Raw genomic sequence first — 9,911 nt, 5'->3', positions numbered from 1 at the left:
GTGACCATTCTTCTTTGGGAAATGGATTACTTTCAAGTCAATACAATAACATTGTACTTTGTTTTTGCTTTTATCGTAAATGTAATGGGGAAATGTAACCCAGCGTAACCCTTTATTGAAGCAGTGCAAAGTGTTGCTGGAAACAAAGGTGCTAAATAGTGTTAGAAGGTCCAGAGCTGTGCTCTTTCGTTTATTAGAAGACAGGATTCCTAGAAATGTGTTTACTTTTCCAGGTAGGGGTCGGTTGAAGTGTGACATGGAAATGTAACTGTGTGACATACCACTTCATAGAACAATCATAATAGTGATAATAATGATAATAACAAGTAAATAAAACCTCCTGCAGACCTATTTCCTTTTGCGGATATTAAAAATGCCCACCTGCCAATATACTGACTTACACCAATCAGTGGACTGTGCTTATAGTTTCCGTATCATGGGGATATATGGGTTGCAGCATACATACATATTACTGAATATTAATACCATCATGTCCCCACCGTCCAGACTAAATTCAGGGAGTGCGATGTAATTGAATAACTTACGCTGGGGGGCCTCTGGATTCACTGTAGGGCAGCGGGGGTAGGGGGACGGCTTGAGGATGTGTAAAAGAGGTTAAGAGTCGGATGAAAGAAAAGTGATGCCCATTCAGTCTCAGAATGAGTCTGTCCCCTCCCTCCACCCCCGTAGCCACTGCCAGAGGTTATTTTTACTGTCAGGTACAAGTAAGTCATGACGCGCAGGCCTCATTACTGATATTTATGGAACACAAATTGAAACGGAGAAATGATACACCGTCCCCCGAGGGCCCATCCACTCTTAATAGTTGTCGGTAAAGGGAGTGAAGGAAGGGGCTCAAAAAATGCTGACGGGCTGGAATTCTTTCAGTCACCGCACACTTCGCGTCCCGTAATGATTCCGGAGACCAAGAGAAGCCCAGATGTAATTAACTGCCACAAACAAGCGCGCTCAGGTGACCTGCAGAACAACACCATAACAAAGCTGTGTCTACAGAACAAGTATGGGAAAAAGGCCCCTATGAATCTGGTACCAAAGGGCTTCAGACACATCCCACGGTGGGTGCAAATAGATCCCATGAGAGTGTATAATATGGTGCAGCTCTGGAGCATAGTTTGCATCCTCTCAGACTCTTAAAATAAAGCATTTGGTTATTGCTCACACACCTGCATCTGGGACTGTGCCAAGATTTTGATTTTAAGGTTTTGAATTATATAGCCCATCTCAAAGGAAAAGGCTCTGAATTAGTCATATCAAAATAAAGTGAAGTATAACATTATAACCAACTATTAGATTAACTACACTCTAAAAAAGGGGCAGGTTCTTCAAAAGTTCTTCTGTAAAGGCAACAATCCTGTAATTAGAACCAGATGAGCCCAAAAAAGTACTGTAATGTACTGTATTGACACTGTCTGACAGAAATCTCCAAAATAACAACTTATACAGGATGGGGTCTGGTTTGAACCATTTTTGGTAAGACTCAATTTTGAGAGATGGTAGCATCTATATTTTCATGAAATCGTAACTTTCACTCAAAGATTGTTCTTCAGAAGTTGTTGTGAAAGATGATCACCAGATTTTATGTGTTAATCATTTGAGCATCTGTGAATAATCTCTAAATATATACATTTTTGTAAATAAGATTTGTGAGTGTGAAGAACCTTAATATTGAAGGCCTGGAGCTCCAAGAGGCTCAGTGGTCTAATGCTCTACCACTGCAGCCCAGTTCACAAGTTCAAATCCAATCCATGCTGCCTTGCCATCAGCAGCCAGAGCCTAAGAGAGCGCAACTGTCTGTGCTCCCTTCGAGTGGGTAGATGGCGCTCTCTGTTAGATATCTGTTAGCCGGTGTGTTAAAGCCGTGAACCTGGTGCTTTCCTCAGAGTGTGTCTGAAAAGAGGCGGTGGCTGAATTTGCATGTATTGGAGAAGACGTGTTAAGTCTACATATCGGTCATTTAAAAAGGGCAAAAAAGAGAACATTAGACTGTTTTTGGTGCTTTAAAGGATCTTTACAGAGTAATGCTTTGACAAAGAAAAGATTCTGTTTAGCATTCAAATGTTCTTTTTTTATTTGCCATCAACATTTACTAAAGAACCCTTGAAGAGTTTCTTCTTAAGCATGTATAATATGTTATTATGGGCTGCCTGGAAATTCCTTACCGATTATAGGATCAAACATAACTAGAGACAGTTTACCCAGGCTGCACTGTATTGCAGTATTTCAGTTTGACAGAATGTAACCTAGTGAATTGTCCTTTCATTCATTTCCAGTTACAACTTCCATGTAGTTTAGAAGTTTTAAGGCATCCAAATCTGAGCATAGATGCTTTGAAAAAGCCCTTTGAGGTGATCCGGATTGGCTTTTTACATTTTTCATAGCAAATTGGTTACAGAAGCAGTGCAGTCGTGATTTGTTCCTTCCGAACATGTTTCAGCACCTTTATTATTAATGCAGGAGACGATTTCGATCTTCACTTTTTTTGCAGCCATACTGTTTTATTGATGTTTACAGCATAAGTCAATTGACTGGAATCAGATAACGCGTCCTTCTTCTTTTAAAAAAAGTTTAGTTGCGGCTTTAATGTTGTAAGAAACACTGCCTCCAAAATTCGGTCTCAAATGAACTGTAAAGAGCATGGTTGTATCTTAGCTGCAGCTTCGCTGCTAATACTGCGGAGAGAGAAAGGGCTTCACCTCAAAGCTTCCCAGCCCGTCCCAGTCTTATGACTCACCCGTGGCTGAGGGTGGAGAGGAGAGAGAACGGAGCCGTAGAGACCAGACCTTTCCATCTCTTTCTGAGAAAAAGCACTTGTCGCACACTTAAACAGTCGGACAGACAGAAAGGAAGACATCAAAATTAGAAGGTCCAATTAAAAGATCAGCAAGTATTGCATTTAAAATGCAGAATATTTGCTATTAAGTTGTACACACACACACACACACACACAGGTATACTTTTTATATGATATAATATATATACATATATAGTTGTTACTATTATTATTATTGTTAGCAGTAGTAGTGGTAGTACTTGGCAAATATACGTACCAGAAATTAACTATTATCACCCTAAAAAAACAAACTGGATTTAAATTATATATTATACATTTTCATTTTAAATTGATAATCCATGTGTTTAGATTTGAGATCCTTGTTTATCTAAGGGTGATAGTAAGATGTTGCCACCTGCAGTTAATTATTACTTAAAAGCAGAATTTATCCAAAGAATTTTAATCATTTTGATATTTTATGGTTTTTAATTATATCATGAATACAATAATCCAAGAAATACCAGTTTCCCAGTAATGATGAATGTAATTATTATTTTGTTATTGTCAGTGTAGTTAGTGTTCAACCCTGACTGGTATAACTCTCCTATGGGGCCATATCAAGTAGAAAGAAATGGCACACAGGTTTTGAATGGACCTACAGTTGGGAATGAGCACATTTTAGGAAAAAACATAAGCAAAGCTTAAATCAGTAGTATTATTATTAGTAATCAGAGTATTTATTTAAAAAATAGCTAAAAGAGGGATGCAGGCAAGTGGGGTATCTTACTTTAGATAAATGCATTTCACAAGAAGCACTAGATTTTTTTTTTTTAATCTAGAAAACTATATTTTATTTTATTGGATTATTCCTTTAAAGGAATGTCCGCTTAAAGTGCATCATGCAATATGTGATTCCTAATCTGGACAACAGGGGGTCTTTATAATCCTCAAACAGCTTGAATAGGTGGCATTAATGAGTATGTAATTTGGGATTGGGAAGTGAATGTTTCTTTTTGTACACAGGATATATATATATATATATATATATATATATATATATATATATATATATATATATATATATATATATAAATATATATATATAATGTGTGTGTGTGTGTGTGTGTGTGTGTGTGTATGTGTGTTCATCATCATTTGAGCGTGCAAATATTTTTTTTAGAAATGTTCATTTTTAAGCCCTCAACTTAAACCCATTAATAGAAACCCATATATAAATATACATATATAGTAAACACAACAACAGTTTATATATTTATGTGTTTATATAAATATATGTTTATATATTTTAATCTTTTAAAATACAGTACAGTACACTTCAGATTCTTCAGATGGTTTTTCAGGAGCTACCATAGAATAACCACTTTTAGTTCCATTTAAATCGGCTAATAACTTTTTAATCAAGTGAAAGTTGTTTCTTTTACAGTGTAGTTCTTTGAAGAACCAAAGGTTTTTCTTCTCTGCATTATTATAAAATAAACTCTTTAAACCTTTATTTAAACTAAACATGTGTGTTTTTTGTTCTAAAGAGTTACTTGTGAGCTATTGTGTTTTCTCAAGGCTCTTGTTCAGCAAGGGTGGAAATTTACATAACCACTAACTACAAGCTAATTTGTTTTATTCTGTGAAAACTGAAGGATAAATTCCTCCAAATTAACTTTACAACAAAGTATCTTCTGTTATGATATGGATCACCTATCGAACGCTTATTTAATCGTATTTATTCTTGTGACAATGAAGGGATTTGAACCTGTGAACTTGATTATGATTATGAGTCATCACTGCACCAGTGCCACAGCTTTCAGCATCGTTCAAATATAGTTGTCATCATTGTTGCGTCGGCGTGGGCTTAAAGCAGAAAAGATTGCTGCGAAACCATTAAGGAGTTTTTCATGTATAAAAGGTTGCATCAGGGACCCCACAGCCCCATCGAGAACCTTTTACAAACCCTTTTAAAAGCAATATTGTACTTCATTTCTGCCCAAACCTCTATTGTACCCATTACTGAACGGAGGAGATTATATATACGTTTGCTCGCTGGTTCACTCTGTGTGCTCTTACAGTGTTTGAGTCGTGATCACAGTTCAGGTGGGTTGATGTTACCAAACGTGGAAAGCTCTGATGCCTCTGTTTCTTGGGTTTGGTTGACTGTTGGTCAAATTATTCCAGAGTAGCTTTGCTGGTTTATTAGCAGTCTGCATTCTCTGCTTTTTTTATGTGTGCTTGTGATTAGATGCTGCTCATACAAGAAGCTAATAAACCTAGATTGATCAGTGATAATTATCCTAAACTAATTGTCAGTACAAATTCTCAACCCTGAGGTTGACCCTTGCTGTCCAACATCAGTACAAAGAATAAAAAACACTAGGCCTCAGTTAAAGCAGTATTAATAAAAATACATAAAAGAACATTGTCAGTTCAGTAGAGTAAAGGCTGTTTTCTCAGCAAAAGTCTTTAATTTTAGAAGAAAATATTTAACTGGAACCAGTTGTGTGCAGAACCCTCTAAAATGTTACTAAATGGTTCTTAGCTTGGACGTACATTTCAATGAACCACTTTTAACTCATAAAGCATTGTGGTATATAATATAGAGATTTTAAGCCTTAAACAAGTCATTTACATTGATTTACAAAAAAAAAGGTTCTTCAAGGAACAACACAGTGAATGGTTCTTCAGGGAACCATTTTATGACATTGCTCCAAAGAAGTGTTGGGACAATGTGAAGAATATAGTGCACTAAATGGCTGAAATAGTTCTTGGCTTGAAACGTTTAACTGCCCAATAAACTTTGCATTATGCAGAGATGTTTAGACTGTTGTGGAATCTGTAGAAAACACTCTTAAAGACAAAGTTTAGTGAAAAAACTAATTAACATGATTTATCACTTACCCCAGATGCAATTGATCAGCTAAGGCATTTTTCATACCTGACATGTATGTCTTTACTTGACGACAAGAGATGCTTGGCTAATGTTGCTAATTAACACTAGACTCAGACTGTCACCAGTCTCATCTCTGTAATCACATGATAAGAATGTTTATTTATTTTATTTGAAAATGTATTAAAAAGCATAAGAATAGGTACATAAAAAAGGTTAAAACAAAGGTTAAAAAGACAGTTTAGTAGAAGGCCATGGATAGACCCTATTAATCGTTTAAGCTAAAATTAGAACGGTTGCTTAAATTGGCTGCCCCTCCGTTCAGCTCTATGGAGAGGTTTATTGTTGTGTTTGTAGACTAAAGTAATTCATATATCCATTTGGAATGGAAATCTGGATGTTTCCAATGGGTTAAGAGTGGTGACAGTCCCAAGTCCAGTGTTTGTTAGCAGTGTTAGCCTAGCATCTCCTGTTCTAAACTAAATGAGCACACGCCAGATATCAGGTATGTCTTGGCTGATTGAGTAGATCTGGGGTCAATAATAAATCATAAATTATTAATAGTTTACTAAAATATTCATTTAAACATAAAGGTTCCTAAATGGTTCTTGGCTTGGACATGCAGTTCTAGGTGAGACCTTTAACTGGTAATGCTTTTCACACTTCTTCACACTTCTGCGTTTACAGAACTGTCTCTTTAGAGAGCTACACAGCAATAAGGCCTTTAGGAAGTTTTTTCTATAGTATTGCTTTTCAGAACCTGTTTTGGAATCCTTATTGTCGAGTGTATGGCCATAGTCTTCCAAAAAATGCCTAGGATGATTTTTTGACATTGCAGGATGCAACTTTCCTTTACATGGATGTCCTTTTTTAATGTAGAGGTGTTTTAACCTTCAAGCTTTCTCTTACTTTGCTCTACGCTTCGTGCCTATGGAGCTCCATAGGGCAATATTTCCAAATCCCATCCTTTGATAGATTGGATAAGGCCTGTGTTTAACCTATGGTGCAAGTTATCATTTATGTTTAATACTCTGGTAGATCCTACCATATTAACCCTTTAACACACATTAGGGTATCTACAGGGACTGGTTGAGCTATTCTTTGGTAATAGACGTTTGTAAGAACACCAGCCATATCATTTTTAAGGGGTCAAACCACAGATAATTGAACAATTTTGGAATTGAGAGCTTTCCTCTACAGATGCTTTTATTTGGTCTGGGAAACCGTCTAAATTAAGCCAAACTTTCCTCCCCTCTTCCCTACCTCTCCCGATTCTTGATACCAAATGTGTAAAACCACCAAAAAAAAGCTCCTCACACCGACACATCTCTTTAAGCCAGAATGTCCTTCCAAGAACCATCCATTTAAAGATTTGTTACAAAACCAGAAGTGATTCTTTGGTGATTGCTTTATCTGTAGTAGCACCATGCTTAAAAAAATGTGGCTATGATAGCCAGAACCATTTGTGGTGTTGCATACTGAGCAAATGGGAAAAAAATAGCATGCTTGAAGTCATCAGTATTCCGGCAGGCTGATGAGGGCATCGCAATGAGGGCAGGTCAGGGGCAGAGACAAAGCAGGGGCGGCTAGCAGAGGGCAGCCTGGGAAGCCGGTGGTATCCCGGCTGACCGGCATTTTCGGAGGCACTGGGTATCTCTGCATGCGAGGCGCGGGGGAGGGCAGGGGTGGCATGCGAGGCCATGAGTGAGTCAGCCAGGGAGCCTGTGAAAACTGTGGGAGAAAGAGAGAGAGAGTTAGCGAGAGAAGGCAGGATGGAGAAGCAAAGGAAAGACTGGAGGACTGGAGCAATGCTGTGATGCAGTTATGTGAAAGAGAGCGAGAGAGAAAGAGTGAGAGAGAGAGAGAGAGAGAGGATGGCTAAAATGTGAAGGAGGTTTTTAGACATCATATTATGTGATGAGGCTATTGACCGGCCACAGCCACCTACGTCTTAAAAGATGATATGATTAATGCTGGTCGTAGCGTGATATGGTATTTAGTTGCGTTCGTCAGTACAACCCACTGAACTCGACCAACATGACGCCCCCTCCCCCACACCCATCTGCATCAACTTATAAAAAAAAACAGCCAACGTCACGTGCCTCACCATGATGCCCACGCCCACATGAACACACTGAACTAAGTTGAGCCAGGAGCACTGCTAAGAAGCTGACCTCCGTGCTGGTTAAGGCTTAAAAATAAAGATTCCTACTTTGACTTGGTTGTTCAGGCCTAGAAGAAACCCTGTTATAGAATCTTGAAAAGGTTCTTTACACTCACACATCGTATTTATTATGAATCAGCTGATAACAGGGAGTCCCACAGGAAGTCCCACAGGGTTCTATTTTAGGGTCTATGAAACTGATTTTATGCAGTTTCAGACTGAAGGGTGGGCCTAATTACAGGGTTTAAGGAGTTCAATAAAGTTGGAATTTTGGAACGATCACACTTCAACCTTTTAGTAATAGATATGAAAAGGTTATTCATATTCACATATCTCATTTACAAAAATATTTATTCCATTGACAGTATTTTAGGGAACCAAACACGATTCTTCTATGGCATCATGCCAAGAATATGATGACACTCTTATTTTAGGAGTGTTGAAAAGCAGTTCTTTTAAAGCCATTCATACTTTCCAGAGCCAGTTGTTCTTCTATGGTAGGAGTTCCTGGTTCTGGAGATCCAGCACCCTGGAGAGTTCAGATCCAACACATCTGTCTCTAATGTTCAGCTCAAGCGTAAAGACCTTTATTACCTTGATCAGTTGGGTTAGATTGGGGTTGCAGATCAACTGAAGAGGTGGATGATCACCAGGACCAGGATTTGGTTTCCATGTCCAACGTTATCCCTAGTAAGAACCATTTTTGGAGCATTTTGTAGGCTCTTGTTATAGAACACCACTAAGAACTTTAGTGTAGTGTGAGCAAGCAGCAACAATGTGACAAATGAACCAATACAGTAGCCTTTAGATGTGTAATATTGTGTCTTTTTTCAAACTTGACAGAACTGTCCTTTGTGAGATGTCTCCTTCCACAGCATGCTCACTTAGGTACCCGACATGAACAGAGGCTATGAAGGCTAACAGTTGGTTGTGTAAGAAGCATATGCCCCTATGTATTACTACTGCATGTATTATCAATAAAGATACCAAAAAGGATCCTTCAGAAACAGTGGCAGCTTAGCATACTTGAGTATTGAACCCAAAACCCTATGATCAATAACCCAGTGCTCCAACATCTGAGCTACCACTGCCCCAGAGGGAGTATAAACCCAGGCCATCTGAGTGAAGGGCTGAGGTCTTTCACTGGTCCACACTCAGTTCCATATCACACGTTTAGTTCTTTAAAGCCATGGTTTTCAAAATAGGGTTCAAGGTGTAAAGCGAAGGGATCTGTGATTTATCATTTTTTTCTGAGCCAGTCTAAACATTGACCCCTACCTTAAAGAAGCACTGTTTCAACATCCATACACTGGTCACTCAGTAAATCACCTGCAGTTTGAGTACAGTCAAAATGTAATCTGGTACTAGTAAACAAGACCATGGATCTAGCCAAGCTACAACTGATTCCAAAGCACCTTAACTGATTACATCAACAGATGCAAGACTTAGGCATAAGGAGCATAACGTTCAGAAATGTATGTGGACACCCCTTTTAATGAATGCCATGCATTCAGCCACTTTAAGTGGAACCCTTTGTTGACACAGATGTGCAAATGCACATTCACAGCTTATCTAGTCTCTCTAGAGAAGTATTGCCAATAGGATAGAACTCTGGAGCAGACAACATGAAACTACTGGCACCATGCCCTAATGCCTAGAGGCTATAGAGGTATAAAGCCCCCCCAGCATTGATATGTGGAGCACTGGAACTGTGTTCTGGTACTCCATCCAATACTTTTGGGATGAGTTGGGGATTAAGTGAGGTGGTGGTGATGGTGGTGATCATCCAGCATCCTGACCTGACTAACACTCGTCGCAGAATGCAATCACATCCTCACAGCAGTGCTCCACAATCTAGCAGTGGTTCTTAACATTGGGTCAGCATTTCATGATGAATGGACCAATAGAAATGCTCCAAAATGACTTGGAAGAAAATCTTTTTACACTGACCTCTATTGACAGTAAAGGTTGTTTCCATCTACTGTAAAGTTGACATTTTGAAGATACAGGGCTTTTGCATGACAGTGACATTATGCCCATATGACACCTTATAAATAAAG

This window comes from Salminus brasiliensis, chromosome 25 (genome assembly GCF_030463535.1).
Source record: "Salminus brasiliensis chromosome 25, fSalBra1.hap2, whole genome shotgun sequence".
NCBI lineage: Eukaryota > Metazoa > Chordata > Actinopteri > Characiformes > Bryconidae > Salminus > Salminus brasiliensis.
Note: the sequence above shows the minus strand (reverse complement) of the source record.